At 42.6% G+C, this 22,880-nt stretch overlaps 1 long non-coding RNA gene across 1 annotated transcript in view; it reads right to left on the reverse strand.

Annotated features, from left to right (window-relative positions):
* Window positions 1-2,158: 2,158 nt before the first annotated feature.
* LOC147575663 (uncharacterized) overlaps window positions 2,159-22,880 on the reverse strand; it is a 72,617-nt gene continuing 51,895 nt past the window's right edge. Inside the window, exons 3-5 of the long non-coding RNA XR_015242764.1 lie at window positions 9,373-9,555; window positions 3,764-3,888; window positions 2,159-2,264 (exon numbers count right to left, since the gene is read on the reverse strand). This is a non-coding gene — a long non-coding RNA (uncharacterized LOC147575663). The remainder of the gene's footprint in view (window positions 2,265-3,763; window positions 3,889-9,372; window positions 9,556-22,880) is intronic.

The raw sequence follows: 22,880 nt of genomic DNA on the forward strand, positions 1-22,880 counted from the left end.
GTAAGCTAGAAAAGATAACCAAGCAGGGGCGCCCGGATGGCTCAGTCGGATAAGCATCCGACTCTTGATTTCCACTCAGATCATGATCTCTCAGTTCATAAGTTTGAGCCCCGCATCGGGCTCAGTGCTGACAGCGCAGGACCTGCTTGGGATTCTCTCTCTCCCCTCCCTCTCTACACCTCCCCTGCTCCTACTCTCCCTACTCTCTCTCTCTCTCAAAATAAATAAATAAACTTAAAAAATTACTTCTTTAAAAACTGAATAAATAAAAATGATAGCCAAGCAAATGCTCATTTACATGTTTGGGAGAAGAAGAACAGTAATGACGGCTACCATTTATGAAGCACTTACTGTGTGAGTAATGAAGTATGTTTAATACAATAATGTGTATAATCACTCTGTTAGGTACTTTGCAAATATCGCCTAACTAACGCCTCCCATCCACCCAGCTGGGGTAGGTATTGTTACCCTCAGTTGTGGAAAGTGAGATTCGGAGATATTTATGTAAGTTGCCCAGGATCATACTTCTCGCAAGATTCAGTGGTTGCCTGTGACCTGTTACTCTACTTTGCTCTCTTTCCATATAGCATAACCAGCATCCACCCTACCCCACATGACTTCGGCAATCCTGCCTAGTCACGTGGTCACTCATGGTAATGCCATTTCTTTTGCCAGGAATTGGTTTAGGGATTAGTACGTGACACAGTCCTGGGTAATGAGTCACAAGAGGAAGTTGGCTGGAAGGCTTCTAGGAAAGAGTTCTGCACTCTGGGAGGGAGAAGTAGTTCCCTTTTTTTTTTTTTTTTTTTTGCTGCTGGATGTTACCTGATCTGCATATGATGTCAGGATGGGGCAACTGTCTTGTAACAAGGGGAGCTTCTTGGAGAACATTCTAAAGGTGAGAGGAGGGTAAAGGACAAGGCTGATGACATCACTTTGTCTGCACGCTAAGCAATCCTAGCAGTGTTCTCCCTCCATATTTATCATCCCACGAGGTAATAATCCTCCTATTGTAGGAGACACTTTGCATCGTTTTCTGCTACCTATAACCAAAATCGTCCCAATATGCCACTTCCACAAGTATGCTTGATTTTCCGCTGCACAGTCTTTATATGAGAAACTATGTCAGATGGACTGCCACACAGAGTTTCAAAGGCCTAACAGAGAGAAACAGCATTTTTTTCTTATTGTGATAAAATGTACATAACATAAAATTTACCATGGTAGCCATTTTTAAATGTATGGTTACAGTGGCATTAAGTACATTCACACTGTTGTGCAACCATCCCCACTATCCATTTCCTGAACTTTTCGTCATCCCAAACTGCAACTCTGTATCCATTAAACAACAGTAATTCCCCATCCCCCCTCCTCCCAGCCCCTGACAACGCCATCTACTTTCTGTCTCTATGAAAATGATTTCTCCAGTACCTCATATAAGTGGAATCACACAACATTTGTCCTTTTGTGTCTTATTTCACGGAGTCTAATGTCTTCAAGGTTCATCCACGTTGTAGCGTGTATCAGTTTCCTCCCTTTTTGAGGCTCAGTAATATTCCATTGTATGGATATACCACCATTAATTTATCCACTCATCAAATAGACATTTGGGTTGTTTTCACTTTTTTCCTATTGTGAATAATGCTGTTATAAATGTGGGTGTTCAAGTATCTGTCAAGTGCCTGCTTTCAATTCTTTTGATATATACCTAGAAGTGCAATGCTATATCATCTGGAAATCCTATTTTTTAATTTTTTGAGAAATACCCATAGTGTTTTTCACAGTAGTTGCACCATTTTACATTCCCACCGATAGTGCACAGGGGTCCAATTTTTCCACATCCTTGCCAACACATATTTCTGCCTCTCTTTTTTACAGTGGCCAGTCCAGTGGTTGTGAAGCAGTATCTCACTGTAATTTTGATTTGTATTTCTCTAATGATTAGTGATGTTGAACATCTTTGCATGTGCTTATTAGCCATTTGTATGTCTTCTTTGTTGGAGAAGTGTCTGTTCAAGTCCTTCGCCCATTTTTGAATTAGGTGGTTTGTTTTTTGTTTTTATTGAATTTCAGGCATTCTCTGCTCTTCCGAAATTATATTTAACTAAAACGAAGCATTTATATGAGCTTCTGGATGGTCACCTTCTTGGTTCACTTACCTCTGGTTCATCTTTGCATTACCCCAGAGCTGTAGCTCAGTGCTGTCATATGGCAGAAATTCAAGACATTTGTTGGCTGGCTAGATATCTGGATGCAGATGAACCCTTTTAGGAAATAGAAGATAAGGTTACAAAAGTAATTTGGGTTTCAACGTGAGGATGTATCGGTTTGATGGGAAATGGAAAGTAGGATAGTCTTTGAGCACGAGCGGAATTTAGAAAAGCTGATGTGACCCTGGTGTGCAGGAGGAATTGGAGGCAGAGATCCTGGAGGCAACGGACACAGCTAAAGAGTCCTAGTGCCTGTGAAGGTGATTAGGGCTGGAATCAGACTGGGAGCAGCAGGGGTGTGACAATCATAATAACAGTACCTAGTTCTTTACAGTTACCATGGCTTTTCACACCACTATTTCGTTTGCCCCTTCAATAATTCTGCTAGGCAAATATTATCACCTTCTATAGAATTGCAAATTGATTCTCAGAAAGTGTGAATGATTTCCCCAGGAATTAAAGGCTAGGTCAGCATCAGATCCCCAGGCAATGCTGTTTCTCATCCACCAGTACCACCAGACTACACATCAGAGGCACAGGATAAACTTCCAAACAATAAGATGTCTAGGCCCCAGCCCCAGATATTGTGACTTAATCGGTCTTCAGTGCGGACTAGGTGAGGGAGTTCCTGAAAGCTACCCAGAGATTCTAACCTGCAGCCAAGCTGCGAACCTCTGGAGAGGGAAGGGGAGGCAGAGGTGATGAGATCCAATGACGAACTGCAGAAAAATACAAATGGCATGACAAGGTCTTCAGCCCAAGGGACTGTCCTTCCCAAGAACCTCATCTCACCAAGTGCAGAATTCGATGCATGCAGCTGCATTCAGGGTTAGAATCAATGGAAAATGGCTGCTTGTGACGGGATCTCAAATAGTCATCCACAGACGGTAACAGGCAAGTGTAGCACACGTGCTGGGGCAAGGGGATGGATAACTCTAAGGGTAGCGATACAGACCTTGCTTCCTCTGCATTGTCCCACAGACTTCCATTCAATGGCATTAAATTGCATCCTTGGAAATGCTCCACAAGAGACTTCTCTTTTTGGATTCCCACAACTTTCCCCACTTAGTGGTCTCTGGGAAAACAACCAGTAGCAGTGCCATCCTTGAGGTTTAAGGTGGTCAGTTACGGAGGATGGCTGGAGGGGAAGATGAATTTAGGAGCCAAAACTATTTGGGATACTGGTGGCATATCCAGGTGGAAAAGATCAGCACGCATTTGGAGGTGAGAGACTGAATCATTCAGGTTAGGTCTGGGCTAGATTTTAAAGCAAACCAGGTAGAAACTGGTTAAAATTTAGGTGTGAATGAGATCACCAGGGAACTCCATAAAGAAAGAGAAGAGGTGCAAGGGGCAAATGACCGCCCTTAGTGGTTTAGGCAAGAAAAAGGATCCACACAGGTGTTTTACTGTGTCAGCCCACCTTACCTGCCTCATCGCCCACTAGTCCTTATTTGCACCATAGATTGCAGATCGTGGAGGTTACCTACTGCTGTGTAACACATTACCCCCAAACTTAGAAGCTTCCCCCCAAATCAAGTATTATCTCTCACCATTCCTGGGGATCAGGAATCCAGGAGTGGCTGAGCGAGGTGGTTCTGGCTCTGGATCTTTCACGTGGTTGTAAGGTGTCAGCTGGGGCTGAGAAAGGGTGAGGTAGTGCCCAGAAAAATTTTATCTGTAACACAGATAAGAATTGTCTGCCAAGGCAGGGGTTTGAGAGTCCATAAAAAGGGTAGCAATGTCTCCATGAGTAGGCGGAGAGGACACAGCACCCCCCACCTTGGATAGAGGACCTGACAGCTACAAATAATCAGCCAAGCTTCTTTTTCTCCTTCTCTGGGTCACTAGAAAAAGCTTTCTGTGGTATCCGCCTTCCAACTTCATGGAGACTGATCTTGCTCTCCACTCTTGTATGCTCAACACCAGGGATGCTCAAAGTGTCAGGTTCCCCCCTCCCACTCTTTCTTTGCTGGTAGAGGCAAAAGAAGGGAAGATGTAATAGCAGCTCTGGTCTGAGAAGCCATTACTCTGCCTTTGTTCTCCACTCTTCCTAACCAGCCTTGGGATGACGCTGACTTCTACCGGGCCAAGTCAGAGAATCTTGATGAGAGTTTCGAAATTCAAATCCAGCACAAGCTCTTTAAACATCATAGATCTCATCTGCTCACACCTCTACTCCTTCCTCAGGGTGTGCCCTCCAAGAAGGTTTAACAGTTTGCATTTTAAGAAAGAAAAGAGGGGTGGGACGCCTGGGTGGCTCAGTCTGTTACGCTCCGACTTCGGCTCAGGTCATGATTTCACAGTTTGTGGGTTTGAGCCCCGCGTCGGGCTCTGTGCTGACAGCTCGGAGCCTGGAACATGCTTTGGATTCTGTGTCTCCCTCTCTCTCTGCTCCTCCCCCACTTATGCTGTCTCACTCTGTCTCTCAAAAATAAAATAAAACATTAAAAAAAATTTTAAGAGGGGCGCCTGGGTGGCGCAGTCGGTTAAGCGTCCGACTTCAGCCAGGTCACGATCTCGCGGTCCGTGAGTTCGAGCCCCGCGTCGGGCTCTGGGCTGGTGGCTCGGAGCCTGGAGCCTGTTTCCGATTCTGTGTCTCCCTCTCTCTCTGCCCCTCCCCTGTTCATGCTCTGTCTCTCTCTGTCCCAAAAAAATAAATAAAAACGTTGAAAAAAAATTTTTTTAAGAAAAAAAAGAAAAGAAGGAGTGGTGAGGTACTGGAGTTGGTAAGAGTACCTGACTCCTTTTTTAATTTTTTAATTTAAAAAAAATTTTTTTAATGTTTTTACTTATTTTTGAGACAGAGAGAGAAAGAGCATGAGCAGGGGAGGGGCAGAGAGAGAGGGAGACACAGAATCCAAAGCAGGCTCCAGGCTCTGAGCTGTCAGCACAGAGCCCGACATGGGGCTCGAACCCACAAACCGAGAGATCATGAGCTAAGCTGAAGTCGGATGCCCAACTCACTGAACCACTCAGGCGCCCCTTGATTCCTTTTTTTAATTCAAATTTTATTCTGGTTATTCTGATCTGTACTTTATTTAACCTCTTCTCAATTTATTTTTTTTATTAACATAGTTTTATTTTACTTAAATCCAAGTTAATTAATATACAGCGTAATAATGGTTTCAGGAGTAGAATTTAGTGATTCATCACTTACATATAACACCCTGTGCTCATCCCAACAAGTGCCCTCCTTAATGCCCATCACCCATCTAGCCCATCCCCCACTCCTCTCCTCTCCAGCAACCCTCAGTTTGTTCTCTGGATTTAAGAGTCTCTTAAGGTTTGCCTCCCTCTCTGTTTTTATCTTCTTTTCCCTATGTTCATCTGTTTTGTATCTTAAATTCCACATAAGAATGAAACCATATGATATTTGTCTTTTTCTGACTTACTTTGCTTAGCATGATACATTCTACTTCTATCCATGTTGCTGCAAATAGCAAGATTTCATTCTTTTTGTCGAGTAATATTCCATTGTGTGTGTGTGTGTGTGTGTGTGTGTGTGTGTACCACATCTTCTTTATCCATTCATCAGTCAATGTATATTTAGGCTCAATCCGTTATTTGGCTATTGGTGATAGTGCTGCCATAAATATTGGGGTGCATGTGCCCCTTCAAATCAGCACTTTGTATCCTTTGGATAAATACCTAGTAGTGCAATTGCTGGATCATAGGATAGTTCTATTTCTAACTTTTTGAAGAACCTCCATACTGTTCTTCAGAGTGGCTACACTAGTTTGCATTCCCACCAATAGTACAAAAGTGTCCCCCTTTCTCCGCATCATCACCAACATCTGTCGTTGCCTGAGTTGTTAATTTTAGCCATTCTGATGGCTGTGAGGTGGTATCTCATTGTGGTTTTGATTTGTATTTCCCTGATTATGAGTGATGTTGAGCATCTTTTCATGTGTCTGTTAGCCGTCTGGATGTCTTCTTTGGAAAAGTGTCTGTTCATGTCTTTTGCCCATTTCGTCACTTATTTTGTTTTTTGGGTGTTGAGTTGGATAAGTTCTTTATAGATTTTGGATACAGTACCTGACTCTTCTAAACACTTATCAGTGCAGTGCAGGTGAGAGCCAGAACTACCTCAAAGGAGTAGCAGCATTGAAAAAAGTCTCTAAGGCTGGTAGAGACCTAAATGTATGTATATACCAATGAGGAAGATACTGTAAAGAAAGAAATCTAGAATTAAGAAAGAATTATGTATTTGACTAATGTATATAGAAAGGTTGAATTAACAATTGTATTTGTTTAAGAATACTAGTTTACATGTATCCATGGAATACACACACACGTGTACATGTACATGTATGTGTATATATATATATATACACACACACACACAAATAGTTAAATACGTAGGAAGAAAAAAAGATAATGTCAATAGATTCCAGATAGCAAAAATATTATAGGTAACATTCTCTGTTATCAGTACAAATAAAAAAGTAATAGAAGTTTAAACAAAAAACACTCCACCATCTGACATCTAATACACATTCTATTATGGTACCATAAAAATACAAAGTATTTAGAAAAAACAGAAATTAGAACCACACATATTAAAACTTAAGGTATTTAGCCAAAATTGTGCCCAGAAACAAGTTTGACGTTTTAAAAGCTTTAACTGTTATTCGAGAAAGGTTGAAAAAAGAAAATCTAGTCATTTGAATGTGGAAGCTAGAAGAAGATTACAAGATACCTAAAATAAAGAAAAGGAAGAAAATAATAGAGGTAAAAAGCCCAAATTAATAAAATTAGGGATTGGTCAACAAATTCGAGAACTTTATATGTGAGAAAAAATAAGCAAAGTAGTCCATATCTGAAAAGTTAAATGAAGAAAAAAATAAAAACAACACCACAAATTTAGAACAGGGGAAGTATGCCACAACAAATATGGAGGGGACTTTAAATAGATAAGCATAGACTTGCATATGCAATTCTCACACCATATTCAAGTCTATGCTAATAAATTTCAAAATCTGGCAATTTTCTAAAAAAACGGAAATTTCCAAAATTGAAACTAGAAATACCATAATGTACTAGTAAAGCAATAACAAGAACTGTCAAAGAACTACTTCCTAATAAGGCTCCAGAACCAGATCATTTACTAACAGATTCTCTCAAGTTCTCAAAGGAGGAAGATTCACATCCTCCATATTTGTTCCAGGGCACGTAAAAAAGGCAATTACCCCATTCATTTTGTGATCCTTCCCTTCATTTTCTTTTGCCCCTATATTTCACCATTTATTTATTTTATTGGTCTTTTACACTCAGTTAACCTCGTATTCTATCAAACTTGCAGCCTCACAAAAGTCGTTTCAAAAGTGTTTTTGCTTCTGAGGAGTTTTGAATAGGCTGTGACACAGGTTTATAGATGAGAAGAAAACAAGACAATGTTTTTCTCATCCTTTTCAGAATCCGAACTTTCAATAATAAGTATCTACAATGTGGGTGACCTTATCCTGCGCTTTTTAACACAGGCAAATGGTTTGTGATTATTATCCTGTCTCTTTGTATTGTAATTTTAATACACAATTTTGGGGGGCTTAGTTTAGTTTATTTGATGTCCTTCCCTCTTAAAAAATCTCTGCTCATACTCAAAGGTCGAGGCCAAAATCCTGATGTTGCAATTCTTATCTTTGCAATGACTTTATAACCATGAATGCTGTTCCTTACCAATATTTTTTTCTGAATATCAGCTGAATATTCAGGATCATCCCTCTGTAAACAAGTCGGAGTTATATGAGAAAATGAAGAAAACTGCTTGACTTTAGGAAGAAAGTTGCCATCATGCCTGGCCCAGTTGCTGGGAGCTTGAGCAACCTGGAAACCTAGGAAATATTTCCAATTTGCAGAACTGTATTCACCAATTTCAAGGGCAAAACTAACGAAAGGCAAGTTTTGCCACCATCCTTCTCTGTTGTGCTTCTTCCATGGGGGTAGGCGGGAGAAGTCCTTTCTCTCCCCATCCACGGTGATTTGAATCCTTCCAGGGGCGCCTGGATGGCTCAGTTGGGTAAGTGTCCGACTTTGGCTCAGGTCATGGTCTCACAGTTCGTGGGTGGGAGCCCTGCATCGGGCTCTCTGCTGTCAGCATGGAGCCTGCTTCAGATCCTCTGTCCCCCTCTGCCTCTGCCCCTCCCTTACTTGTGTTCTCTCTCTCTGTCTCTCTCAAAAATAAACTTAAAAAAAGATGAATCCTTCCAAAAGGGAAAGGACTCAGTTTTGCTGAAAGCTTTCATAGTTAATTCAATGCAATCAAAATCATTCATCTTTGAAGCTGTCAGCACCTGGAATGCTGATAGGCATTCATTCCCTTCCCTCTGCCTCCTTTGAATTTTGTTGTTACCAGGAAACTAACTGCATTAAAGTTAAAACACACACACACACACACACACACACACACACACACACACACACACACTCTTGTAGTTTGATGAAAGGTACAACTTAACGTTTTGTTCCTTGGAGCCCAGAACCGTAACTAGTACCAAGTTTACACTTAATAAGTGTTATTTGAAACTAAATAAAATCAAATTGAATTGAATTCAGCTAAAATAGGGGTATAAAGACAAAGCTATGGGAGCAACAGAGAAGAGAAGTTTCTAATTCTGCCTGGGAGCATTAGAAAAAGTCCAAATAAAAATAACACAAAATGTGTTTGGAGGAGTCAAACACACCATTTTGACAATGCAATTTAATTGCATGGAGAAAACATTTGTTTAATTTTAATAATAAATGCTTACACATTTTTGCACAGCATTTTAATCTTTGAAACCCTTCCAGGCGCTAAATAATTGAATTTTCTAGATTACATTCTTCAAAAATCATCCACATTGATTTAATGTTCCCAGCAGAGTAGTTAAAGGAAAATGTACACAAATTAAAGCAGAGACAGCACAAACTCAGGACTCTTCTCCACATTATTTGGACCACCCACTACCCAAGAGGTGGTACCAAAAGGAGACAGGTGGCCGTGATTCTGTCCGTGAGAAGTAGAAGCCACCCCTATCAGTGCAGACACCAATGTCACCTGATCACATGCACAAGGGAGATCAGCAAAGAAAACACCCAGATCCTCTGGGCCCTAAAAGGCAAAATAACAGCATCCAGGGGTCCATATGGGCTATTCTTCTCAACACCCGCTTTCTACAGTCACCTCTTTCCTAGTAAACCAAAGAGCTTCTAGGAACAATGTTGCTCTTTGAAGATCTCTCTAATCATGCGAGCTGAGGTTTCTACGCTGGAATCCACGTGTGCTGTGATGTCTGTGTCTGTAAACAGATGCTTGATGGGACTTTTCTTGTTGTCCTAAGTCCATCTGCAGCCTATTTAAGAAAGACTAGAAATAAGAAAGAGTAATTAGAGAAAGTTACCAAATGAAAGAGGGAAAGCTTCCTTCCACTCCAGGCCAGAGATGGGAGGGTACTGAAAGCCACCCCCGCCTCAGCCCCCACCAGAGAGGCTGGGTTGTCCTCAAGAAAACACTGGGAGATGGAGCGCCTGGGTGGCTCAGTTGGTTGAGCGTCCGACTTCGGCTCAGTTCATGATCTCACAGCTCGTGAGTTCGAGCCCCACGTCGGGCTCTGTGCCGACAGCTCAGAGCCTGGAGCCTGCTTCGGATTCTGTGTCTCCCTCTCTCTCTCTGCCCCTAACCCACTCACATTCTGTCTCTGTCTCTCTCAAAAATAAATAAAAATGAAAAAAAAAAAGACATTAGGAGGGCAAAGAAACGAGGAAGAAGACCCATCCTTCCCTGCTGGGTCTCTGAGCCCAGAGGGTGAGGCTGAGAGTCCGGGAGGAAGAAGCTCTGGACTGAATGGGAGACTGAAGTTTTGATTTCGACTAGAAGAGACACTTTAACCCTTGAAAATGAGTCATAGCTACTTAAGTGAGATTATTCTTATAACTGAAAGCCACTCCTAAGCAATGAGATGTGTCCACTGTGCCATCATGGATCAGGGAGCAGAGATCTGGCAACGCCATGAAAGGAAAAAGAAATCGCGCCATGTCCTGTTTGTATCCACTGAGATCGTTGCATTTAATAAACTAGTTACACAATCTTACAATGTCACCTCATTTGTCCTAACACGGTCAAGGAAATACGCTATTACGTAGTTGATTCTGTTAGCAGTTGTAATGACCCGGCTGGCTTAACTACATGGTAATCCAAATAATGGTGCAAAAATCAAATCAAATAAACAGCCACACAAAAGGTTGACTGAATGGCCACGGAGAGCAGCAGCTTTAGACTTCTCTCCCTTTTGCCCCCATAACTCTCAATAAAACTGAATAATAAAATTCAGACCAAGCTGTCATTAAGATGACATTATGGGGGCGCCTGGGTGGCGCAGTCGGTTGGGCGTCCGACTTCAGCCAGGTCACGATCTCGCGGTCCGTGAGTTCGAGCCCCGCGTCGGGCTCTGGGCTGATGGCTCAGAGCCTGGAGCCTGTTTCCGATTCTGTGTCTCCCTCTCTCTCTGCCCCTCCCCCGTTCATGCTCTGTCTCTCTCTGTCCCAAAAATAAATAAACGTTGAAAAAAAAAAAAAATTTAAAAAAAAAAAAAAAAAAAAAGATGACATTATGACTTGTCTGGATAATCAAAACCTGGCAGACAGTCAGTGTAATTGTGGTTTTAAACAAACACTTTTCCACTCAGAAACAGGTAAAGGGACTGGCCCCAGTGATTAGTAAGGACCAAGTTTAGCTGGAGAAACAAATTTCAGCCTACCCTTCAGAAGTCCCAGGCTGAAGCTACTTTTTTTCCAAACGTTTTTTTTTTTTTTTTTTTATATTTATTTTTGGGACAGAGAGAGACAGAGCATGAACGGGGGAGGGGCAGAGAGAGAGGGAGACACAGAATCGGAAACAGGCTCCAGGCTCTGAGCCATCAGCCCAGAGCCCGACGCGGGGCTCGAACTCACGGACCGCGAGATCGTGACCTGGCTGAAGTCGGACGCTTAACCGACTGCGCCACCCAGGCGCCCCTGAAGCTACTTTTTAAAAGGTCAAAATGCTTAAGTGATGACAACCCACACAGGCTGTTGTGAAAACGGTCTCTTGCTTTTGAATCACTGAGATGCCCAGTTCTCATCTGTCACCTGCACCGTGAACTGCACTCATTTTCTCCTGTTAGCAGGGTCAGTCACAGCGACCAAAACAAAACAAAACACGACAGCTGAACTGATCGGGAGATAGCTAAATGGATCAACCAATAAAATTTGGAATGCTTTGTAATTGCATGATAATGACAGAATCTACAATAATAAAATGGCTCACAATTTGAATTTATAATCCCTACTTACTTCGTAAAGCCCTAGCATTTTAGAGGCAAGATTATCTATTCACAAGGCTTCTGCCCAACTCATGTAAGAGGATTCTATTATGGTTAAACTGGAGATAAAATGGGAGTTTTAATATGATTATAGGTCAGTGGTTTTTGAATTGTTAATGTACAAAAGACCCCAGAGGCATATGCTGAATATATAGTCCGTGAAAGACAAAATTAAATAAACAAAAAGCAATTTACAAGCTGGAAAACATTTTTTCGTTCTCATGGAGCGTTATAACACATGTCCTCTAGCATCCAACTTAACAGGGCTGAGCTGACACCACAGAAAGGAGGCAAGTAAATTAATTTCGCTTCATAGGCCCAGAACTAGAAGAAAATGGTTTGTGGAAAAGCTTTCCAAAATTGAAAACATGAACCACAGGGGTAGACACATGATTCCCGAGGGGCATGGAAGTTCCTGAAAATGAGATTCATCCTAGTGATGCAACAAGATAATGAAGATGGCATATATTTATTTATGTGTTTATTTACATTTGTTCTACCCTACCCACTTTCCGAAAGAATTGTAGTGAATGAGAAAATCCTGGAGAACAAGGGAGATATTTTCAGTCTGGGTCAGCCAGTGTCTTGAACATATCTGCAAGGCTGTCATACTAAGTAGGGTACCTATGAGGGGTCTTACACACAGCTTCCCCTTTTGCCCTTCAAGGAAGCCCTTGGCTTATAACCCACGTCCTTATTTTGTTGACCCTTGGCTCCTGGTTGCTCATTTAGGCCACTGATTTCTCACCCTAAGATGCCTATCTGGTAACAGCTGTCCAGAGGAGAGAGCTGGCCCTCCCCATCGGTGTCATTGCACACACACACTGGAAACTGGGAAGAGACACACACGTGCCTGCTTTGCAGCAGCCTAACACCTGAGAAACTTTGTCCCAGCCACCCCTCCTAGGTGATGGTTTGAAAACAAGAGACACGGTGGGTTTGGTTGCAAAACTTATCAGAAATGGTCACTGGAGGCTCTCAGAGTCCCTGATTCTCCAGCACTGACTGGGTATCTAGCAGATGCTAACAACCCGGAGTAGTTAGTATAAGACCACTCTCGCTTCAAATGCCAGGGCAAATGGGATGCCCAGGCTGCTCGCACTTCCTTCCGACTTGGCTATAAATTCTAGGGTTCCCATGCCCCCCTTTCAGTTTTGATGGTTACCTGGAACAACTCCCAGAATCTAGGAAAATGCTATACTTACTACTACAGTTTATTATAAAGGGTACAAATGAACAGCCAGATGAAGAGGTCCAGAGGGTGAGGTCCAGAGGAGCCCTGAGCACAGGAGCCTCTGTCTCCCTGGAGTTGGGGCACACCATCCCCCTGGCACATGGAGGGGTTCACCAACTTGGAAGATCCCTAGACTCCCTCATTTGGGGGTATGGATGGAGGTTTCATTATGGCAGCATGATTGAGTAAATCCTTGGTCGTTGGTGACTGAATTCAAACTCCAGCCCCTCTTCCCTCCTCAGAGTCAGGGAGTAGGGCTGAAAGTTCCAACCTTCTAATCATGGCCTGGTCTCTCCGGCCACCAACCCCCATCCTGAAGCTGTCTAGGGATTCTGCCAAAAGTCACCTCATTAGCAGAAACTCAGGTTGAGTAGTTAAGAGGAGCTCATTATAAATAACAAAAGATGCTCCTATCACCCCTATACCTCAGGAAATTCCAAGGGTTTTAGGAGCTCTGTGCCAGGACCTGGGACAGAAGTAAAACATGTATTTCTCATCTAGCATTAAACCTCAAAGGGCTGTGAGATCCTCTAATCCAGACCAACTATCCCACAGTAAGATCAAATAAGGCCCATTTCCTTTTCACCTCCACAAACCCCCTGCGTATCTAGTGGAGATTTCAGTTTTGTTCCATCCACATTTCCTACAAGCTGATTCTGAGTTTAGTCACTGCCAGGGGCAGGAGAGTGAGACCCGGAGCTCGTTCACCCCACTGGCTAACACTGAAGAGTGGGGTCCCTGCTCTATCCCATTCCATCCGTTAACTATCTTATGCAATAGGATCCATGTTACAGATGAGGACCCTGAGGGCCAGAGAAGTCAAGGAGGGCCAAGGTCATATGCCAGTAAGCTGTGGAAATGTCACTTGAGCTCTCAGGTCTGTCTAGCTCCAGGGTTTGAGCTCTTTACTTGGTACCCCTCTGCCTCGCAGCCACAGTGACAGCAGACTACTGTGGAAGAAACCACTGGATCAGGATTAAAGTAACCCGCAAGGATCACAAATAACAGGAATTGGGCATGTCTTCACAATTGATGCTTCCGACAGTGTGGCTCTGAGGGGGACATCTTTGGCTCCCATGAGTGGGCACTTTGAGTTACTGACGACATCATGGATGCAACCACACACACAAAAAAGTTTAATATAATCAAAATAAATTGTTTTAAAAACAAAAAAAAAGTTTCCCTCAAAACAAAACCTCGTTAATTCAGATGCCACTAATTCAAGGTCAGTGTTGTATTAATAGGAACCAGGCTGAATTTTACCTTTGCAAACACTTTCCTAATAAATCGGGAAATTAATTGCATTGTGGTGTGAGATTTATTATATTCATTATCAGGTTCCAGAGCACTATATTATTCTCAATTAAAGTTATGCAATGCTATTTTGACTATTTTCATCATCATTATTATTTTCAATCCATACTTGCAAAACTTAATAGAAGGGTAAAATATAGTTCCTGGCGTAGGTAATATATAGATATTAGAAATATTTATGCAGCTTGTATTTGTTTATTTTTACAAAATTTGCATAATCAATTTAGCAAGTTTATATTGTTTAATGCTTGTTTACAGAAAAACATATACTTCTGAGGTATATTCTATAGAATTTTTACAAAGAATGTGGTTCAGGCGGTTATTTCCTAGGTAATGATATCGTTCATAATAAAAACTGCAAGACTTATAAGACTCCAGTAGCATTGGGATTTAGAAGTTATTTAACAGTAAATCTCTAGGGAGATCCTACAGGTTCTTCCAAGCTATAAATATGTTCAATTGCTTCACATGTGTGAAACAAATCATCTTCTTTATGGAGTATTTGCTAGACTAAAGGACCTTTTCCCCCTTATTTCAGGTTCAAGTGAGATGTGAATGTGAAGGGCCATGGTCAAGCCAATGAACCACAAGGACATCTTCCTCTGCATGGAATGAACATAAACACATATGAAGTCCACTGTGTGGGCTTTCCTGTCTGCTCCGCCCCTCCAAAAAAATCTGCGCGTCCTATCCTGGCTCTTAATATGTTCAAAACTTGCCAACAGTAGTGATCGAAACACAGATTGACCCTAAAGCAATCTACTGAAATGGAGGCAGGTTTTGCAAAAGTCAAAATCAAATTTACTATCAGCGGTTTTGAATGAAAAAAAAAAAAGGGGGAATAAAGAACAAATTTTGGTGGGAAAGGGCCCTCATAGATTGAACGTAGCTGTCAAGGAGCTGCTCCTGGGGCACAGAGGAGGGGAGCACCATAGGTGGGATCCTCGCTGGCCAACGTACTCACCCGCGAAGGCCACCCACCACAGGACCCACTCGCGAGGCCGATGTCCTCCCTTCAGCTATCTCAGACCACCGTTATAGAAGAACCTCAGGAATTCGGGTTTACCAGATTTGGAATCTGACAGCCTTCATAAAACCATAAAACATTAAGACTGAGGGATGTGAGCGAGTACATTACCCAATCTCCTCATCTCACGGATGGTACAGATGAGGACACTGAGGACAAAAGATAGCTAAGTGACTTGTCCAAGGTTATGGGTTCCTGAAGAGAATCTTCTCCTCCCTGTCAAACTATGTTCATGGTCGTTATTGTGGGTTGAATTGTGTCCCCCCAAAAGATGTTTGAGCCTCAAGCCCAGGTAAGTGTGTGTGTGACCTTATTTGGAAATAGGGTCTTTGCAGATATAAGTAAGTTAAAATGAGGTCCCACTGGATTTGGGTGAGACTTAATCCAATGACTGATGTCCTCATAAGAGGAGGGAAATTTGGACACAGACATAATGGAAAGAAGGGAAGGAGGTGATGACAGAGGCAGAGGTTGAAGCAATCCAGCTGCCAGCCGAGAAGCGCCAATAGTTGTGAGAAGCCAGGAGAAGCTGGAAGAGGCAAGGAAGGATCCTTCCCCACAGCCTTCAGAGGGAGCACGGCCCTGCCGGCACCTTGATCTTGGATTTCTGTTCTCCAGAACAGACAAACAATAAATTTCTATTGTTAAAGCCACCCACTTTGTGATAACTTGTTAGAGCAGTCCTAGGGAACTAATCCAGTAACGTTCACGTATAACAGCATCAAAACCCGTTCCACACAAAGACCGTTTACAGCGACGTAAATCTCCAGTGAAGATTCACAACTAACCACAAACACATATCCCAAAAAGCTTATTTATTAGGCACTTGCCATTTTTTTTTCTTTTTTAAGGTTTATTTATCTTGAGAGAGAGAGAGAGAGAGAGAGAGAGAATCCCAAGTAGGCTCTGAGCTGTCGGCACAGAGCCCAATGTGGGGCTCGAACTCACGAACCACAAGACCATGCATGACCTGAGCTGAAGTCGGATGCTTAACCGACTGAGCCACCCAGGCGCCCTGAGCATCTGCCCTTTTCTTAAGTGTCATACTTTACTTCATATCATCTTTATAACAACACAATGATGTATGATTCACCCATTTTAAGGATGAACAAATAAAAGCCTGGAGAAATTTAAGGAACTTGCACAGAGTCAGTATGCTAGTAAATGCTGAAGTTGGAAATCAAACCTGGGAATGTGCACCTCAAAACCCATGCACTTAGCACTACCTCAGGCCAGCTGCATATGGCGGGTCAGCCTGCACACTGAGTGTACCAGAGTTGTGCAAGATGGCAGCCCCGCCCTGGGCCATGGGGTTGCAATCGCTGCAAACAAGTTGTGTGAGAGGAATGGCCAGACATACCCAAGTTGTTTAATGGGCCAGTAAAACAGCAATCTGATTCTAATAGTTCACCTCCTTACCAAGAATTCCTCTATATCCACGCCACCATGTTCATTCATTCTTTCCCATAATAAACGTAGGCTACATACCTTCATCTGCCAGCCGCTCCCTTGGGTGCATCGGTGGCCACTCAGAGAATGAAACATTAGCTTTGCCCTGACTGAGCTCGCAGGGAAGTTGTGGCTGAAGTTAGAAAGACTAGTTCTTGCCTGAAAGAGTGCCAGAAAACCTCCCTGTGTTTTGCAGATGCTAGCACTTCGGTGAATTTAGGATTTTCCTCTACGTATTAAAAAGGTAGCTCAGAAGACCCACAGCAGTAGAGCACTGATTGGACCCTTTGAATTTCTTCTCACTCACCCAGAGGCAGGGGAATGAAAGTTCAGAAACAGAAGACTGAAGCAGAGGAGCACATTTCCCAAGCACGCTCCAAGGACAAGAAAATGAATTTGGTTTCGTGCTCTTCACAGCTAGAGTTTGGGGGCAAATGAGTGATTTTAAGCCACAAGAAAGGCATGAAAGCAGCACAAGCAAGGACATAGGAGGCATGAATTTAAGGCGTATAGAGAGCTATCAGACGAGTGCAGCCATAGCCCAGTGTGTGCGTGTGTGCACGTGTGTGTGTGCGTTTACCTGCACCCAGGTACATATGCACAGACATACACACACAGTGGGTTGTAAGGACAGTGTTGGTTGGTGATGCAGGCAAGGTAGATAGGTGCAGCTGAGCTCAGGTGTTTACCAAAGGTGCGCCTGGGTGGCTCAGTGGGTTAAGCGTCCAACTGCAGCTCAGATCATGATTTCACGATTCACAAGTTCAGGCCCTGCATCCAGCTCTGTGCTGACAGCTCGGAGCCTGGAACCTGCTTTGGATTCTGTGTCTCCCTCCATATCTGCCCCTCCCCTGCTCACACTGTGTGTGTGTGTGTGTGTGTGTGCGTGTGTGTGTGTGTGTGTCTCAAAAATAAATAAACATTAAAAAAATTTTAAGCCTTACTTTTAAATGTGATCTTTCTCCTCTTCTGCAGTCATGACTAAGAGCCTGGCCTGAATAGAGAAGCTTCACAACTTTCAATGTCAAAGTTTTTTTTTTCAATTTTAAAGTTCTAATAACAAAATGAAGATCTCTCTTACTGCAAATTTTTTTACAGATTAAGAATCATTCCCTATACATATCTATGTTACAAACTGCCACAGAAACTAATTTTGTCTAGCTCAAAGATTAGCTCTAGACCAGAGGTTGGTAGACATCTTCTATGAAGGGCCAATGAGCCAATGTTTTTTTTTTACGTTTTGCAGGCCTTACGGTCTCTGTCATACCAACTCTGAAGTTACAGCGTGAAAGCAGCCATATGCTATATGTAAATAAGTGAATATGGCTGTTTCAATAAAATTTTATTTACAAATGAGGCAGGAGCAAATTTGGTCTATGCACAATAGTTTGCCAATTCCTGCTATAGCCACATAACCTTATCCCTGTTCAGTCAAGGAATGTTTAACCCACTTTTGTAACTGGCCAATTTTCACTGTCTTATTATTCAGTTTTCTCCTCAGGTTGATCATTCAGATTAATATTTCATACATATTTATATAAGCACTGACTTTCTTCATCCCTGGGGCAGCATCATATAGATTAGAAGGCATTCCAAAGAATAGTTTTACCATTTCGCTTTCTTTGTTATCAGTAACTCTCTTCTAGAGTCCCTTTAGTTTATATGATCTTTGTAGAAAGTGTGGCTAGGCATCCAAAATGATGTCCCTCTAAGGGGACAAGGTCATAGAGAGATAGCAGAGGGTCTTGCCAGCCTTGACTTTGTATTTCAAGATTTTATTAAAAGCATGCCTGGGAGGGGTGCCTGGCTGGCTCAGTCAGTAGAGCATGTGACTCTTGATCTCGGGGTTGTGAGTTCGAGTCTCACACTGGGTGTATGTATGTATTGCTTAAAAATAAGAAAAATAGGGGCACCTGGGTGGCTCAGTCGGTTAAGTGTCCGACTTAGGCTCTGGTCATGGCTTCACAGTTCGTGAGTTCAAGTCCCACATCAGGCTCTGTGATGGCAGCTCAGACCCTGGAGCCTGCTTTGGGTTCTGTGTCTCCCTCTCTCTCTGCCCCTCCCCTGCTCGCACTCTGTCTCTCTCCCAAAAATAAATAAACATTAAAAAATATAAGAAAAATAAATACAGGGGTGCCTGGGTGGTGCAGTCGGTTAAGCATCTGACTTCAGCCAGGTCACAATCTCGCGGTCCGTGAGTTCGAGCCCCGCGTCGGGCTCTGGGCTGATGGCTCAGAGCCTGGAGCCTGTTTCCGATTCTGTGTCTCCCTCTCTCTCTGCCCCTCCCCCGTTCATGCTCTGTCTCTCTCTGTCCCAAAAATAAATAAACGTTGAAAAAAAAAATTAAAAAGAAAAAAAAAAGAAAAATAAATACAAAATAAATAAAAGTACGTCTGGGAATTTTCTCTGCACTTTAGAGCTAGAAGGCCACACACCTCATTATTCTACTCCACAAAATATTCCTTATCAGACAGTAAACAACATAGTTACCCTTCAGCTTGTGGAAGCAGAAAGATTCATGACTCAGAATCTCAGAATCAAAAAGTATCTCAGACAGTGGCAGTTCCCAATCATATGTGGGTCCTTTGAAGTAAAAGAAACAGGAAGGCACATTATGAATGCAAAATTAGGTACAAAAGTGAATTTTCTTTTAAATGAGAAAAAAAATGTCAACAGATAGAAACTCTAAAAAGCTGAGAAATACTACAACCATTTTATTTCAGATTACCTTTTGGGTTTCTAATAACATACTTCCTTTTGTCACACTTAAAATTTTGGCTGGGTTTAGGGATGCCTGGGTGGCTCAGTCCGTTAAGTATCTGACTTTGGCTCAGGTCATGATCTCTCGGTTTGTGGGTTCGAGCCCCATGTCGGGCTCTGCGCTGACAGCTCAGAGCCTGGAGCCTGCTTTGGATTCTGTGTCTCCCTCTCTCTCTGCCCCACCCCCCTGCTTGCACTCTGTCTCTCCCTCGCTCTCAAAAATAAATAAGCATTAAAAAAATAAAAAATAAATTTAAAAAAGTCAATATCGATAGTGATACAAAGATAGTGATACAAAGTGATACAAAGATAGTGTATCACTTAATCGATAGTGATACAAAGATCTGCACATTTATGGAAATGTGTGGCCCATTGCTAGGCCTTGAAAGGGTCTGTGAAGAGGAGAATCCACAAGTTTTGGCTTCATTATCATCATGGTAAACCCACCTCTGACCTTCAAAAGCACTTAGTTTAGGTTTCATATCAATTAGTTACCCCTGGTGGTTAACCAGCCTCTTCATAAACACCCCCTGTAATACTTAATTTATTACTTCCCAAAGCACCCCTATCCGTTTTTAGGCATTGTGTTAGTCAGGGATCTCCAGAGAAACAGAGACATTAGGATAGATATAAATACACATAAGAAGAAATTTATTATAGGAACTGGCTCAGCAGTTCTCAGGGCTGAGAAGTGGTATGATCTGCTGTCTGCAAGCTGAAGAGCGGGGAAAGCTGGGGCTATTTCAGTCTGAGACCGAAGGCCCGAGGACCAGCTGCACCCACGTCCAAGGGCAGGAGAAGATGCATGTCCCAGCCCAAGTAGAGAGTGAATTCCCCTTTCTTCAACCTTTTGGTTCTATCTGGGCTTTCAACTGATTGGATGATGCTCACCCACACACTGGTGAAGGCATCTTCTTTACTCAGTCTACTGATTCAAATGCTAATCTCTTCTGGAGACGCCTTTGGAGACACACCCAGAAATAATGTTCTACCCATTATTTGGGCATCCCTTAGCTCAGTCAAGTTGACACATAAAATTAATCATCATGGGCATCTTATTATTTTTGAACTGTGGTAAACCAAATCCCACCTCCTAATAACTACTATCCAGTGGTTCTAAGCCTCCCCCTTTATTTTTGAAAGTTTGCTTATTAATTAATTTATTTAAAAGTAATCTCTATGCCCAATGTGGGGCTCAAACTCACAACTCCAAGATCAAGAGTCATATCTTCTGACTGAGACAACCAGACACCTCCTAAGTCTCCCATTTGAATAGTAAATCTAATCACTCTTCTACATGACAGTCATCCATACATTTGAAGACTGTGGTCACATCATTCACTGTCTTAATTTGGGTTCTCTAGGAGGCAGACTCTTTCATAAGGATGTATTCAAATGCAAGTAGTATCTGGGAGGTGGGTCTAGGAAGCAGCAGTAGAGGAGGAGGGAACCGAGAGGGAAAAGAAAGCAGTCAACAAGAGTGTTATCAAGCCAATGACCACTGTGGACAACCTGAGCTCAGTCCTTGGGAAACCGTGGAAGCCAGCATAGAATACGGGCCTCAGGGTTATCCCACCTAAAGGTTGAGGAAGCTGGGGATTTACACACCGACGCCCATCAATTATTAGTTGAGGGCTGCTCTTGAGAGAGATTGGGCTCCAGCTTTCAGAAAGAGCCCTCAAACAAAGAGATGGATAGGCTGGCAGCTGCAACTCAGCCAGCAAGTACTTCCATGGTAAGATCCAAGGGAATATGGGCAGCACATTCTTTAGGTCAAAATGCCCAGGGGTCCTCAAGGGTTCTGCACACAGAACAGCTAGGGGTCTCCTCCACCCTGTTCTATCAGATGCTCTTGCCTTTTTTTTTTTTAGCTTAGAACTGAACATTATACTCTATGCGTGGTCAGACTTCTCATTCCCCAAATTTCTGGTCCCACAAAGAACAAGCACAACATAGAATAGGCACCATCATTGATCAAGGGTAGAAGAAAACATAATAAGGTCAAGCCACAAAAACAGCTAAGAATATTTAGGCAAATCTGATACCAGTGGAATGGACTTGGTGTGGTTCTAATGCAGCAGGTCTACTGAGGCTCCTGAATGGCTTTGACCCACCCGTCCCCAGGTCAGTCAACTGGGAAATTCTATTTTCTTTAAAAATTCCAGACAAATTCACTCTTTCCTTGTCACCTGTCACCTAAGAGGATATTCTTCTTTAGTGCTGTCATGTAAGAAAGATCCAAGTTTGAACTATGGAGAGTGCATGAACGATTGTTTCTATTAGATAATCAAAAATAGCAAGCTTTTTGCATTAAAGGGACAGAATTTCTTCCAGTGATTCATTACTGTGGCAGTATTTTTTTAAGATTTTATTTTTAAGTAATCTCCACGGCCAACGTGGGGCTCTAACTTACTACCTCAAGATCAAGAGTCACATGCCCTACTGACTGAGCCAGCCAGGAACCCAATTACTGCTGATTTTTTTAAGTTTATTTATTTTTTTTATTTGTTTTTTAAGTTTTATTTTATTTTTGAGAGAGAGCACAAGTAGGGGAGGGGTAGAGACAGAAGGAGAGAAAGAATCCCAAGCAGGCTCTGTGCTGTCAGCACAGAACCTGATGCAGAACTTGAACTCATGAACCATGAGATCATGACCTGAGCTGAAATCAAGCCTAAGCCCAATGTTTAACCAATTGAGCTACCCAGGTGCCCCATTTTTTTTAACTTGATTTTAAAATATATTTTCTAATTTATTTTTGAGAGAGAGAGGGAGAAGGAAAGCATGAACAGGGGAGGGGCAGAGAGAGAAAGAGACAGAGGATCTGAAGGAGGCTCTGTGCTGACAGCAGAGAGCCCAAGGCAGGACTCAAACTCACAAACCATGAGATCATGACCTGAGCTGAAGTTGGACCTTAACCAGCTATACCACTCACGCTACTCTGCAGCAGTTTTAAAATGCATTCATAATTCTTTGCTACACTTATGTTCATAAGTTGGGTCCTAATCACCCTCTCTGAGTGTGGGTTGTTGCACTTTGGTTCTAACAAAGAGAATATGACAGAAGCAACCACATAGGAATTCTGAGAAAGCTTGTAACAGGTGTTGTGGCTTCCTCCTTACTCACAGGCCACTCTCTCAGGGAAGCTAGCTGCCATGTTGTGAAAACACTTGAGCCGCCCCATGGAGAAGTCCACTTGGCAAGAAAGCCTTCCAGCCAAGAAGAGCAACAGGGACAAACCATCTTGAAAACAGGTCGATTGGCCCCAGTTGAACCTTCAGATGAGTACAGCTCTGGTTGACTTCTTGACAGCAACCTCATGAGAGATCCTGAGCCAGAAGCACCAGCTGAGTCACTCTTGGGTTCCTGACCCTCAGAAATTGTGAGAGAAAATACATGATTGTGTTTTCTTTTTTAAGCGGCTATGTTTTGGGGTCACTTGTCTCACAGTAGTAGATAACTACAACATGGAGAACGCACGCACAGCTGATTGGTCTTGTGAGATCATCAAAACTTGCCAGCTCTTTACCTGAAAGTGGCAGCATTCCTTC

The sequence above is a fragment of the Puma concolor genome, chromosome D3 (genome assembly GCF_028749965.1).
Source record: "Puma concolor isolate L17-30 chromosome D3, mPumCon1.1.hap2, whole genome shotgun sequence".
NCBI lineage: Eukaryota > Metazoa > Chordata > Mammalia > Carnivora > Felidae > Puma > Puma concolor.